Genomic DNA, 14,445 nt, shown 5'->3' with positions numbered 1-14,445 from the left:
CCGACCCCTACGGGGCTTTTCTTGGTGTTCCTTTGCCCGTTCTTTAGTTGACCCTCGGGTAGGGAAGGTGGATCTGGGTGGGGAACAGAGACCTGCATCTGGGCCCCAGTCCCCAGAAATGGGGCAGTTCCGGGCGGCCTTCTCAGAGGGTCAGCCTTGAGGGGAGTCGGGAAGGAGGCGTCTGCCTAGGAGCAGTCCGCGGGGGAGCAACCCCCTGCACCCAGACCCCACCGTCCACATCAGCCCCACATCCCGGGCTTTTATCCTGCTCCGGCTCTCCAGGCCAGTCTCTGGCTGAGGCTCCAGGGATGTCACAATGGGTCGTCTATGACGTAGTGCTGACCCCCACTCTATATCACTCCCCCACATGACTCCTTCTCTGAGAGCTGCCCTCCCAGAGTCCTCCCCCACTTCCTGCCCACAAACATTCCACATCAGATGTCCGCAGAGATCCCTGTGTGGACACAGAAATTTCCCATGTAGAAATAAAGGTCTGCCTCCAGGTGGGGGAGAAGGGCAGAGAGGGGGCCAGCTATGATTTTATGTATACAATTGTTAGGGTTTATATTTGCTCAAAGCAACGTTTTAAAGCGTCCATAACTATGGTACGGAAGGTAAAAGAGTCCACCACAAGGTGACTATGTTTAATAAGAATAGTTACAAGAGTAACACTTCCTAGAGGGGCGGGCACTGGGACTTGGATATGCAGGGGGAGGAGGCGAGGGCCCTCCAGGGAAAGTGCTGTGAGCCTCCCTGTCTTGTGGCTGCCTGTGCCTGGGAAGCCAGGGTCTCTGACTGAAGTGCATCCTCCTCGCGTCCTGCCGGAGCAACCCCCGGATACATAGGAGCTGAGAAGAGAAGCCGTGTTTGAGCAAGGCTGCCGGGTAAGCTGGGGACAGGGACTTACCTATAAAAAAATTTCCGTGAGTCTCTATTAAAGGGGCCAGTCCAGACAAGCTGTTCAGAGGCTTTCGGAGTTCGTTGGGAATTCATCATCATCATGATCATCATCATCAGTTTTTAGCCGATCAGCATGGCCAGCTGTTTTCCTCAGTCTGGGACTGCCATTTTCTTTCTAGAAAGCTCTCTCTGCTTTTCGCTTGTGGTGGCTGTTGCTTTGAATTTTTTTTTTTTTTTTTTTTTTTAAGAATGGCTTCTTTTTTAAAATAATGTTATAGTTTACAATAAGGAAATAGCTGAAACTATGGTATTGTAAATCAATACATCTTGGGAAATTTCCTATATAACTACTTGTTAAATCATATTTTGAAAGATATTTTCTTTTTTCATCTATGTTATATTTCACAATTTGGAAATAACTGAAACTGGAACTGTAACCCATAATATTCTTTGAAATTTCTACTCTAGCTACTTGTTAAATTGCATTTGGAAAATTATTTCTTCTGTGTAAATATGTTATATTCTACAATTTAAAACTGATTTTTTAAAAAAAGAATGGCTTCATTCTTGTATGGTATGTCAACAATCTCAATTAAATTAAATTTAAAGAAGTCTTCAAATGTGCACATATATTTCAATTCTTTAAGAAATTTGAAATTGGGAAAAATAAATGACTCCTCTTTTCTTTCTGTTCCCTAACCCTCACTTTTTATCTTCCCAACAATGCACAGCACTGCACCCTAACACCTTTAATGCTCTAATGATTGAATTCTCCTGCTGAAACATCAGCCCCACTACTGACTGTAAACTCCTGCTCTTCCAATCTCTTTCACATATATTCACTGCATCCCATAGCCAATTGCAGGCATTAGCATGATCAATGAGTGAATTAGTTCTCCAATGAGGAAATGGGCTGCATGAGAAATAAGCCTTTCTCATCTCTCCAGTGAAAAAAGAACCTTAAAAGTTTGGAACAAATTTGTGTAAAGTTGGAAAAGATTTTACTTATATTTTCCCCAGATTTTTCTTTTTATTGTGAACTTCAACTTATATACATAACAGTGATAACTTTCAATGTACAATTTTACAAGTACTTAGCAAATCTCAAAGAATGTCTTGGGTCACATTTCCACAACTTCAGCCATTTCTACTATTGCAAAATATAACATACATACAGAAAGGTGTCATCTCTCTATGTTCAGCTCACCAAGTAGTCATATAGGTAATTTTGTAAACTGTTATGTGTTACAGTTCCACAATTTCAGTTCTTTCCTTATGCAAAACAAGGTATTTATAGAGAGGTACAATTAAAGGAGCAGCTATGGAGCAAATCCAAAGGGATGCTATAGAATATAGTTCCACCATGTAAAATAATACATCCCAGAGCTCTTATCAGCTGCTAATTATTCATCCCTTTTATTAGTATACAGTCAGAACATTATTCCTATTAAATATAGTCATTAGTATATAATGGGTAATTTTTTCATAACCCTCTGTCGTTAATCCTCTGCACCAGTGTTATACCTTACAAAGCCAAAATTTTACAGTTCTAAGACCATAAAAGTGTCCAAACTAAGGCATCAACAAAAGAATGCCTTCACTGAAGAAAGGCTGATGGCATTCAGAACACCTCTGTCAGCTGTGAAGGCATGTGGCTGGCATCTGCTGGTCCTTTGCTTCAGGATTCTGGCTTCAAAATGGCTTTATCCAAAATGTCTCTGGACTTCTGTTTCCCTTAGATACTCTCCATTAGCTCCTGTGCACCCTTGCTCATTCTGTGAGGATGTTTCTCTCTAAGCATCCGGAGATCTTCTCTTAGTTTCTCTGAGGCAAACTCTGGGCTTCATGTTTTAGATTAGCATCTCCAAACATCTTTCTGCTTGCATCTCCAAGCATCTCCAAACATCTAGGTCTCTATGGACTCTCAGTTCTCTTAAGGACTCCAGTGATCTAATTAAGACCCACACTGAATAAGCAGGGTCATGCCTCCATGGAAATAATCTAATCAAAATATCTCACCCAAGTTGGGTAGCTCTCCATGGAGACAATGTAATCAAAAGGTCCCATCTATTAAATATACCAACTTGGGAATTCCTTGTAATCTCAGAAACATTGGGGACCACCAATTTAGTTGTCTGAGCCCTCAATATTTGCTTATGCCCTTATGAAGCCTGTTACTGCAAAGGAGAGGTTAAACCTACTTATAATTGTACCTAAGAGTGACACCCAGAGAACCTCTTTTGTTGCTCAGATGTGGCCTCTCTCTCTAAGCCAACTAGGCAGGTCAACTCTCTGCCCTCCCCGTTATGTGGGACATGACTCCTAGGGTTGTCAATATCCCTGGAAATGTGGGACACGACTCCCAGTGATGAGTCTGGACCCAGCATTGTGACATTGAGAAAAACTTCTTGACCAAAAGGGGGAAGAGAAATGAAACAAATTAATATTTTAGGGGCTAAGAGGCTTCAAATGGAGTCAAGAGATCATACTGGAGGTTTTGCTTATGATTATATAGATATCCCTTTTAGTTTTTAGTGTGCTAGAATATCTGAAAGGAAATAACTGAAACTGTTGACCTACAACCCAATAGCCTTGTTTCTTGAAGATGAGTGTGTGAGCATATAGCTTATACGTTGTGACCAGGTGATTGTAGAAAATGTTGTGATTCACCCTTCCTTTATGCAGTGTATGGACAGATGAATAGAAAAATGGGGGCAAAAAAGTAAATAAATAATAGGGGTGATAGGGAAGATGGTTATTTTGGATGTTCTTTTTTTATTTTTGTTATTTTTTTGGAGTAAAGAAAATGTCCAATAATTGAATATGGTGTTTTATGCACAACTATTTGATGATACTGTGAACAATTATTATACTCTTTGGATGACTGTATGGTATGTGACTATAGCTAAATAAAATTGCAACAAAAAATAAATTATAAAAAATGGTCCCACCCACAGTAAGTCTTCATCCAAAAGACTGGATTAAAAGAACATAGCCTTGCCTGGGATGCATAACAGTTTCAAACTTGCACACTTTGTTAAATCCTATCTTGTCATTTTCTAACCCTCACTCATTTGATCATTTTCTCAATCTTCAGGGATATTTGGGCAGTGAACACCTGAAATTGTTCATACTGAAAAAGGGTGTTGACATTATGTGGAAGGAAGATGTATCTGGTTAATCTTTTGTAAGGGATGTTGCCTGCGGGTTTTTGGACTTACCTGGAATAGGAACACTCTGTGGGATAAGTTTCTGGAAAGTAAACTTAGTGAAAGTTTTATAGAATCTCAGAGAGGGATCTAGGTATTCTTTAGCATTTTGGGGACTACTGTTGATTATGAATTAGCATACTGTGGGCATTTGAAATATCTTGCTGGAGCCTGCATAAGAGTAAACTCCAGGATAGCCTCCCTACTGTATTTGAAATCTCTTAGCAACTGAAACCTTATTTTGTTACCTTTCTTTTCCCCCTTTCAGTCAAAAAGGCATTCTCAATCCTTCCATACCAGAGCCAGGCTCATTCCTGAGAGTCATGTCCCACATCACCAAGAGGATTCACTCCCTGGAGTCCTGTCCCACATAGGTGGGAGGGTAATGAATTTATTTGCAGAGTTGGGCTTAGAGAGATAAAGGCTACATCTGAGCAACAAACAGATTCTCTGGAAGTGATGGCTCTGTGTTATTGTATATAGGCTTAGCCTCCCTTTTACAGCCATAAATTTCATTACAGCAAGGCTCTAGCTTGAAGGCTTGACTTATTAAGTAGGGGATCCTAATTTCACCTAACATATATGTGTCTTACATTATCTTCACTTAGTTGTACAATCATCAGAATTCTCAATTTTAAACAATTATCATAACTCAAAACACCCCAAAGTTCTTATCAGCCCCTAGTTATTTATCCCTAGTATTAGTATGGTTCTGGTTATGTATTCCTATTAAGTATAGTCTGTAGTATAAAATAGGTAGTTTTTCCCAGTTAACATTCTGTTGTTAACACTTGTTCCAATGTCACACCTTAGTAGTAGATCATGCATTTATATTTGTAGTGATAATCTGTGGGATACAGAACTTTAATCAACCCTTTCAATCATGTTCACCTTTAGTGCATCACTGATGCTTATCATCCCATTAATGAACATTCATCACCCTATCCATTCCTATACCTTTAAGCTCACCCTCATTAAGATGTCTCTACATACTTGGTTGTCATGTCCCCTTCACTAACTCCTATTTCTAGGTCCTTTCTATTCTACATTATAAGACACTGATTTTACATTTTTCAGGAGTTCACATTGGTGGTAACATACAGTATTTCTTCTTTTTGTCTGTCTTATTTCACTCAGCATTATGTCTTCAAGCTTCATCTCTGCTGTCATTTGTTTCCAAATCTTGTTCCTTCTTACTGCTGCCTACTATTTCATCATATGTATGTGTCACATTTTGTTTATCCACTTGTCTGTTGAAGAACACTTGGATTGTTTCCATCTCTTGGCAATTGTGAACAATGCCACTGTGAACATTGGTGTGCAAATGCTTGCTCATGTCACTGCCGTCAGATCTTCTGCATATATACCCAGAATAGAAATTGCTGGATTGTAGGGTAATAGATACCTAGCTTTCTGAGGAACTGCCAAATTATCTTCCACAGTGACTGTACCACTATGTATTCCCACCAGCAATGAATAAGTTTTACAGTTTCTCCACATCCTTTTCAGCATTTGTAGGTTCCTGTTTGTTTAATGGCAGCCATTCTTACTGGTGTCAGGTGATGTCTCATTGTGTTTTGTTTTCTTGCAATTATTTTGAGTTATGATCACATACCATACAATCACCCAAAGTGTAAAAATCAATTATTCACAATATCATCATGTAGTTGTGCATCCATCATCACATTCTATTTTTTAACATTTTCATTACTCTAAAAAAGATAAAGTAAAAGTAAAAAAAAAAAAACACCCAAAACAACCCATCTCCCTCATCCCATGTTATTATTCATTTGTTTTTCTCCCCATTTTTCTACTCATCTGCCTATACACTGGATAAATAGAGTGACAGCCACATGTTTTCTACAATCACACTCAAATCATATAAGCTATATGCTTATACACTCATCTTCATGAAACAAGGCTACTGGGTTGCAGTTCAGCAGTTTCAGTTATTTCCTTGTAACTATTCTAATATGCTAAAATTAAAAAGGGATATCTATATAATACATAAGAAAACCTCCAGAATGATTTCTTGACTCCATTTGAAACCTCTCATCCCCTTAAACATTACTTTGTTTCATTTCTCTTCTCCATTTTGGTCAAGGATACTTTCTCAATCTCACAATGCTGGGTCCAGTCTCATGCCCAGGGGTCATGTCCCACATTGCCAGGGAGATTTACACTCCTGGGAGTCATGTCCCATGTAGGGGGGGCATTGTGGTTCTGATTGGCATTACCCTAATAGCTAGTGATCTATTTTTCATGTTTTTCAGCCATTTGTATTTCCTGTTTGGAAAAATGTCTTTTCATGTCTTTTACCAATTTTATAACTGGGCTGTTGTACTATTGCTATTGATTTGTAGGATTTTCTTATGTATGCTGGATTTCAGTCTCATCAGATATATGGTTTTCAAATAATTTGTCCCATTGAGATTTCTGCCTCTTCACCTTTTTATTTTTTAATGCAATTTTATTGAGATATATTCACATAACATACAATCCTTCAAAGTGTACAATTGGTTTTGCATAGTTGTGCATTTATCACTGCATTCTTTGAATATTTTCATTGCTCCAAAAAGCAAAATAAATATTAGGATATAAGAGAACATCCCTCCATTGTTCATTTACTTTTTGTCACACTCATTCATTGTTTTTTTTTAATTTACCAAAAAATTAAAAAACAAACAATAAAAAAACAACAGTTCAAACACAACTAAATCATCACCTTTTATCCAAATCCTTTGAGGCATGGAAGTTTTTATTTTGAGGAGATTCCATTCATTTTTTTTTTCTTTCATTGCCTGTGCTTTCAGTGTAAGACATTAGAAGCTTCCTTTTATTACTAGGTCTTGAAGGTGTTTCTGTATATTATCTTCTAGACATTTGATTGTCCTTCCTCTTATATTGAGGTCTTTGATCCATTTTAAGTTAATTTTGTTTATGGTTTGAGACAGGGCTCTTTCATTCTTTTGGATGTGGGTATCCAGTTCTCCCAGCCCCATTTTTAACAGGCTGTTCTTTCTCAGTTCAGTGGATTTGGAGGCTTTATCGGAAATCATTTGACCATATATCTGGTGTCTATTTCCAAACTCTTGATTCAATTCCATTGACCAATATGCATATCTCTGTGCCAGTACCATGCTGCTTTGACCTCTATGGTTTTATAATAGTCTTTAAATTGAGGAAGTGTAAGTCCTTACATTTCAGTCTTCTTCTTTAGAATTTTTTTGTAAATTCAGGGCTGCTTTCCCTGCAAAATAAATTTGATACATACTTTTCCATGTCTGCAAAGTAGGTTGTTGGAATTTTTATTGGAATTGCAATGAATCTGTAGATCAGTTTGGGGTAGAATTGACATCTTAATGATGTTGATGCTTTCTATCCATTAACACCAAATACCTTTCCACCTATTTATATCTGTCACCATTAAGTACTATGCAGGCTGTGGGTTTTTCATATGTACCCTTTATCATATTCAGGACATTTCCTTCTTTTTTTATCAAAGAAAGATGATGAATTTTCTTGAATGTTTTTTAACACCTATTGAATTGATCACTCGATTTTCCCCTTTCAGTTTGTCAATGTTTTGTGTTTCATTGATTGATTTTCTTATGTTGAAACACCATTGCATGCCTGGAATGAACACTTGGTTGTGGTGTATGTTTCTTTTAATGTGTCTTTGGATTTGATTTGCAAATATTTTGTTGAGAATTTTTCAATCTATATTAATTAGGGTGATTGGCCAGTAGTAGTCCTTTATTGTGATATCTGTATCTGGTTTTGACATTAGAGTAATGTTAACTTCATGAGTTTTGGTAGTGTTCCTTTTTCTGCCATTTTTGAAAGAGTTTGAGCAGAAATGGTGTCATTTCTATTTGGAAAGTTTGGTTGAATTCCCCTGTGAAGCCATCTGGCCCTGGGCTTTTATTTGTGGGAAGCTTTCTGATGTCTTATTGGGTCTCTTTATTTGTTATAGGTTTGTTGAAGTCTTCTATTTCTACTTGAATCAGTCTAGGTTCTCATGTGTTTTTCAGTAAATTATACATTTCCTCTAAATTGTCTAGTTTGTTGGTGTACAGTTCTTCATAATATTATTTAATGACACTTTTTTATTTTTTTCAGGACCCACAGAATGTCCTCCCTTTCATTTCTGAGTTTGTTAATTTGTCTCTTCTTTCTTTTTTACCTTGTCAGTCTACCTAAGGCTTTGTCAATTTTTTTTGATCTTCTCAAAGTAGCAACTTTTGTTTTTATTCTAATGGGTTTTTTTGTTCTCCAAATCATTATTTCTGCTTTAAATCTTTTTATTTCTTTTAGTCTACTTGTTGTAGGGTTAGTTTGTTGATCATTCTGTAGCTTCTTCAAATGTTCTGTTAGGTCTTTGGTTTTAGCTCTTTCTTCATGTTTAGTATATGCACTTATAGCTATAAACTTCTCCATCACCACTGACTTTGCTGTATCCCACATGTTTTGATATTAGTGTTCTTGTTTAAATTCATCTCTAGATATTTACTGATTTCTCTTGCAAATTCTCCTTTGACCTACTGATTAGGAGACTGTTGTTTAAACTCCACATATTTGTGAATGTTCTAGTTCTTTGGTGGTTATTGATTTCTAGTTGCATTCCATTATGATCAGAGTATGTGCTATGTATTTCAACCTTTTTATATTTATTGACTGTTTTTGAATCCCAGCATATGTTCTATATCCATTTCTCTTAAAGATTCATTTTCATGAACTTTAAAATCAGGCTGTAGATGGTGTTTGCAGGGAAGAGAAAAGTGCTCAGTATGAGGATGGGTGGTGATCATGGTGGTAAATCTGGGTTCTTCATCTGCTAAGAGGCAGTGTGGTATAATTGAAGGACAAATTCTTGTGGGTCACAGTTCTCTGAGTTCACTCCAGGGACTTCCCATTTAAGTCATTAATCTTGTTGAGTTGAGTTTAGCCTGCATTCACTTCATTTTTGTGCCCTTACAATCTCCCTCTCAGGGTGAATTTGTTAGAATTTAATGGGATCCTGAGAAATCCCCAGGAACAAATTCTGGTGCTTATTTGTTACTCCTGAAATAGATTTCCCAGTCCTTCTTGTGTCTTCTACTATATCTGTCTTCCCCAGTAACCTACAGACCCCACAATTTCCCTTCGGATACATGGGAAGTGGATAAAACATCTAAATTATAAGACACTGATCTTTGCAGGTGGACTGAGGAGTTAATATAAAGTTTTCCTAGTATGAATCTAGGAGTTTCTGTCACACAGTTGAATTCATAAGCCCTAATGGGTTCACTCAGTTGCCTGAATGGAAAGCTGGGATCTGCTGGGACCAACAAGTCACCTGCCACCAACGTGGTTGTCTCATTGTGTTCAAACTCCTTACATGATGGTTCAAGCATCAAAAAAGAGAGTGTTCTAGAGAAGCCAGTGAAATGTGCTAGTTTCCCAAGAACTGGGTGACAAAGCTGTCCATCCTGCACCCTAATGAATACCTTGTGTTTTACTGCCATCTAGTGGCTAAATCTTTGGGTCATCTCCAAAATCCTGAAAAAAAAAGACAAAGACAGACAGAATCCTGAAAGCAGCAAGAGAAAAGTGAAACATCACATACAAAGGACACTTGATAAGACTATGTGTGGATTTTTCAGTAGAAACCATGGAGGCAAGAAGGAATTGGTGTGAAATATTTCAGATACTGAATGAGAAAAAGTGCCAACCAAGTATCCTATACCTGGTAAAACTGTCCTTCAGCTATGAGGGAGATTTTAAAATATTTTCTGACAGACAGACAATGAGAGTTTGTGAACAACATACCTATGCTACAGAAAATACTAAAGGGAGCACTACAGGCAGATAGGAAAAATACAGGAGTGAGAGATTTGGAACACAATTTTGGGTGATGATAGCACAGCAATGTAAGTACACTCAACAGAGATGGCTGTGAGTATTGTTGAAATGGAAAATTAGGAGCATGTGGGACACCAGAAGGAAAGAGGAAAGATAAAGACTGGGAATATATAACTCAGTGAAACCTAGAGGGCTCAACAACTGTGATAAAATGTACAAATATATTTTTACATGAGAGAGAAAAAATGAATACCAACATTGCAACATGTTAGAAATAGGGAGGTATTGGGGAAACACACAATCAAGAGAAACTAGAGACTATAGTTTACAGAAAAATTTATTATGCTTCCTTTAATGTAACAATGGCAACATACCAAAGCTAAAAGCCTATAAGAAGGGGACATAAGGGAGGAGTAGGGGACTCTTTTCATTGGTGATGTTGTCTGACTCTAATTGTACTTTAGTTTAATTCTATCTTTTCTTTTGTTTCTTTTTAGCTGTCATGTTTTTCCTTCTTTCTTTTTCTTTTTCTTTTTCTTTTCTCTCTCTAATTTCTTTGACTCTTCCTACTTCTTTGTTGGAGCAATCAAGATGTCCTTATATAAATAGTGGTGATGGTGGTGAATGCATAAATATGTGACTATCAGGGAACCATTGACTGTTTACATAGGATGGAATGTATTGTGGGTGAATAAGCCACCTTAAAATGGTTTGATGGAGAAATCTTGAGGGCACTATATTGAGTGAAATGTCAGAAACATGAAGACAAATATTTCAGAGTCCCACTGGTATGAACTAATTATATTATGTAAACTCATAGACATGAAATATGTTACCAGGATATAGAATAAGGCTAAAGAATGGGAGTGGTTGCTCATTATGAGCAGAAGTTCAACTAGGTTGAACTTTAGTGTTTGGAAATGGGCAGAGGTGATAGTAGCACATTATTGTGAGAATAACTAACATTGTTGAAGTGTATGTGAATGTGGTGGAAAGGGGAAGCTTAGAGTCACATAGTTCACCAAAAGGCAAGTAGTTTAAATTATGGGAATGTATAAACAGTGAATCTTGTGCTGGACAATGTCCATAACTAACTGTACAAAATTAGAAATCTCTTTCATGAACTAGAACAAATGTAGGACACTATTATTAGAAGTTTATAATAGAGAGGTGTATAGGAAAAATATATCTGTTGCAAACTATGTACTACAGGTAGAGGTATCTTAACATTCATTCATCAACACTCACAAATGTACTATACCAATACTATAAGTTAATAATGGAGGGGGGGCTTGTTAGGGGTATGGGAGGATTTGAGTTTTCTTTTTTGTCTTTATTAGTTTTCTGAAGTAATGAAAATGTTCTAAAAATTTTAAAAAATAATTATGATGGATGCACAACTGCATGATGGTACCATGCACAATTGATTGTACACTTTGGATCTTTGGATGATTTTATGGTATGTGAAAAATCTCAATTAAATTAAATTAAAAAATTGTTACCAAATGTGCACATATATCTTCATAGTTTCAGAAATTAGAAATTGGGAAAAATAAATGACTCCTCTATTCCCTCTATTCCCTAACCCTCACATTTTATCTTCCCAACAATGCACAGCACTGCCCCCTAACACCTTTAATGTTCTAATGATTGAACTTTCCTGCAGATATATCAGCCTCACTACTGACTGTAAACTTTTGCTCTTCCAATCTCTTTCATATATATTCACTGCATCCCATAGGCAATGGCATGCATTAGCATGATCAATAAGTGCATTAGTTCTCCAATGAGGAAATGGACTGCATGAGAAATAAACCCCTCTGATCTCTCCAGTGGATAAAGAACCTTAAAAGTTTGGAACAAATTTGTGTAAAATTGGAAAAGAGATTATTTATTTTTTTCCTAGATTCTTTTTTTTTACTGTGAACTTCAACTTATACACATAACAGTCATAGCTTTTTCAGTGTACAATTGCACAAGTAGTTAGCAAATCTCAAAAGAATGTCTTGGGTCATATTTCCACAACTTCAACCATTTCTATTATTGCAAAATATACATACAGAAAGGTGTCATCTCTCAATGTACAGCTAAACAAGTAGACATGTAAGTAGTTTTGAAAATTGTTATGGTTACAGTTCCACAATTTCAGTTCTTTCCTTATTATGCAATAAAAGGTATTTACAGAAAGGTATAATTCAATGAGCAGCTATAGAGCAAATCCCAAGGGATGCTATAGGCTACAGTTCCACCATGTAAAATAATACATCCCAGAGATCTTATCAGCTCCTAATTATTCATCCCTATTATTAGTATGGAGTCAGAAAATATTCCTATTAAATATAGTCATTAATACACAATGGGTAATTTTCCATAACCTTCTGTTAACCCTCGTCACCAGTGTTATACCTTACAAAGCTACAATTTTACAGTTCTAAGGCCACAAAAGTGTCCAAACTAAGGCATCAATAAGAGGATACCTTCACTGAAGAAAGCCTGATGGCATTCAGAACACCTCTGTCAGCTGTGAAGGCATGTGGCTGGCATCTGCTGGTCCTTTGCTTCAAAATGGCTTTATCCAAAATGTCTCTGGACTTCTGTTTCCCTTAGATACTCTCCATTAGCTCCTGTGCACCCTTGCTCATTCTGTGAGGATGTTTCTCTCTAAGCATCTGGAGATCTTCTCTTAGTTTCTCTGAGGCAAACTCTGGGCTTCATGTTTTAGATTAGCATCTCCAAACATCTTTCTGCTTGCATCTCCAAGCATCTCCAAGCATCTAGATCTGTAGGGACTCTCAGTTCTCTTAAGGACTCCAGTGATCTAATTAAGACCCACCCTGAATGGGAAGGGTCACACCTCCATGGAAATAATCTAATCAAAATGTCTCACCCAATTTGGGTAGTTCACACCTCCATGGAAACAATGCAATCAAAAGGTCCCACCTATTAAATGTACCGACTTGGGAATTCCTTATATTCACAGAAACATTGGGGACTACCACTTTAGTTGGCTGAGCCCTCAATCTTGGGACATGCCCTTATGAAGCCTGCTACTGCAAAGGACAGGTTAAACCTACTTATAATTCTGTCTAAGTGTCACCCCCACAGAACCTCTTTTGTTGCTCAGATTTGGCCTTCCTCTCTAAGCCAACTAGGCAGGTCAACCCTCTGCCCTCCCCACTATGTGTGACATGACTCCCAGGGTTATCAATCTCCCTGGCAATATGAGACATAACTCCCAGGGATGAGTCTGGACCCAGCATTGTGACTTGAGAATACCTTCTTGACAAAAGAGTGGAAGAGAAATGAAACAAAGTAATATTTCAGGGGCTGAGAGGTTTCAATTGGAGTCAAGAGGACATTCAGGAGGTTTTGCTTATGATTATATAGATATCCCTTTTAGTTTTAAGTGTGTTAGAATAGCTATAAGGAAATAACTGAAACTGTTGAACTACAATCCAATAGCCTTGCTTCTTGAAGATGAGTGTGTAAGCATATAGCTTATATGGTGTGACCACGTGATTGTAGAAAATGTTGTGACTCACAATCCCTTTATCCAGTGTATGGATAGGTGAATAGGAAAATGGGGGCAAAAAAGTAAGTGAATAATAGGGATGATGGGGAAGATCATTATTTTGGATGTTCTTTTTTATTTTTGTTATTTTTTTGGAGTAAAGAAAATGTTCAATAATTGAATGTGGTGTTTTTGCACAACTATATGATAATATTGTGAACAATTGATTATAACCTTTGGATGATTGTATGGTATGTGATTATACCTTAATATAATGGCAAGAAAAAATAAATTAAAAATTATCCCACTCACAGTAAGTCTGCATTCACAAGACTGGATTAAAAGAACATGGCCTTTCCTGGAGTGCATAACAGTTTCAAACTGGCACACATTGTTAAACCCTTATCTTTTCAATTGCTAGCCCTCTCTCATTTGATCATTTTTCTCAATCTTCAGGGATATCTGGGCAGTGTCCCCCCATAAATTGTTCATATTGAAAAGGGGTATTGACACTATATGGAAGGGAGGGGTGTCTGGTTTATCTTCTGTGAGGACTATTGCCCCTGGGTTTTTGGACTTATCTGGAATAGAAACACTCTGCAGTATGTTTCTGAACAGTAAACATAGTGAAATATTTATTGAGTCTCAGATAGGGACCTAGGTATTCTTTAGCATTTTGGGGACTACTGTTGATTATGACTTAGCATACTGTAGGCATTTGAAATATCTTGCTGGAGCTTGCATAAGAGTAACCTCCAGGATAGTCTCTACTCTATTTGAAATCTCTTAGCAACTGAAACCTTATTTTATTACCTTTCTTTTCCCTGTTTCAGTAAAAAAAGATATTCTCAATCCCTCCATACGAGGATCAGGCTCAATCCTGAGAGTCATGTCCCACATCAACAATAGGATTCACTCCCCTAGGAGTACTGTCCCACATAGGTGGGAGGGTAATGAATTTATTTGCAGAGTTGGGTTTAG

At 37.4% G+C, this 14,445-nt stretch overlaps 1 long non-coding RNA gene across 3 annotated transcripts in view; it reads left to right on the top strand.

The window, feature by feature from the left end:
• The first annotated feature begins 395 nt into the window (after nt 1–395).
• LOC119532520 overlaps nt 396–14,445 on the top strand; it is a 92,845-nt gene continuing 78,795 nt past the window's right edge. For all 3 annotated transcript variants that reach the window (XR_005216555.1, XR_005216554.1, XR_005216553.1), the window contains exon 1: nt 396–884. This is a non-coding gene — a long non-coding RNA (uncharacterized LOC119532520). The remainder of the gene's footprint in view (nt 885–14,445) is intronic.

This window comes from Choloepus didactylus, chromosome 4, assembly GCF_015220235.1.
Source record: "Choloepus didactylus isolate mChoDid1 chromosome 4, mChoDid1.pri, whole genome shotgun sequence".
Classification (NCBI taxonomy): Eukaryota; Metazoa; Chordata; class Mammalia; order Pilosa; family Megalonychidae; genus Choloepus; species Choloepus didactylus.
This window is presented reverse-complemented; position numbering and strand designations above follow the sequence as displayed.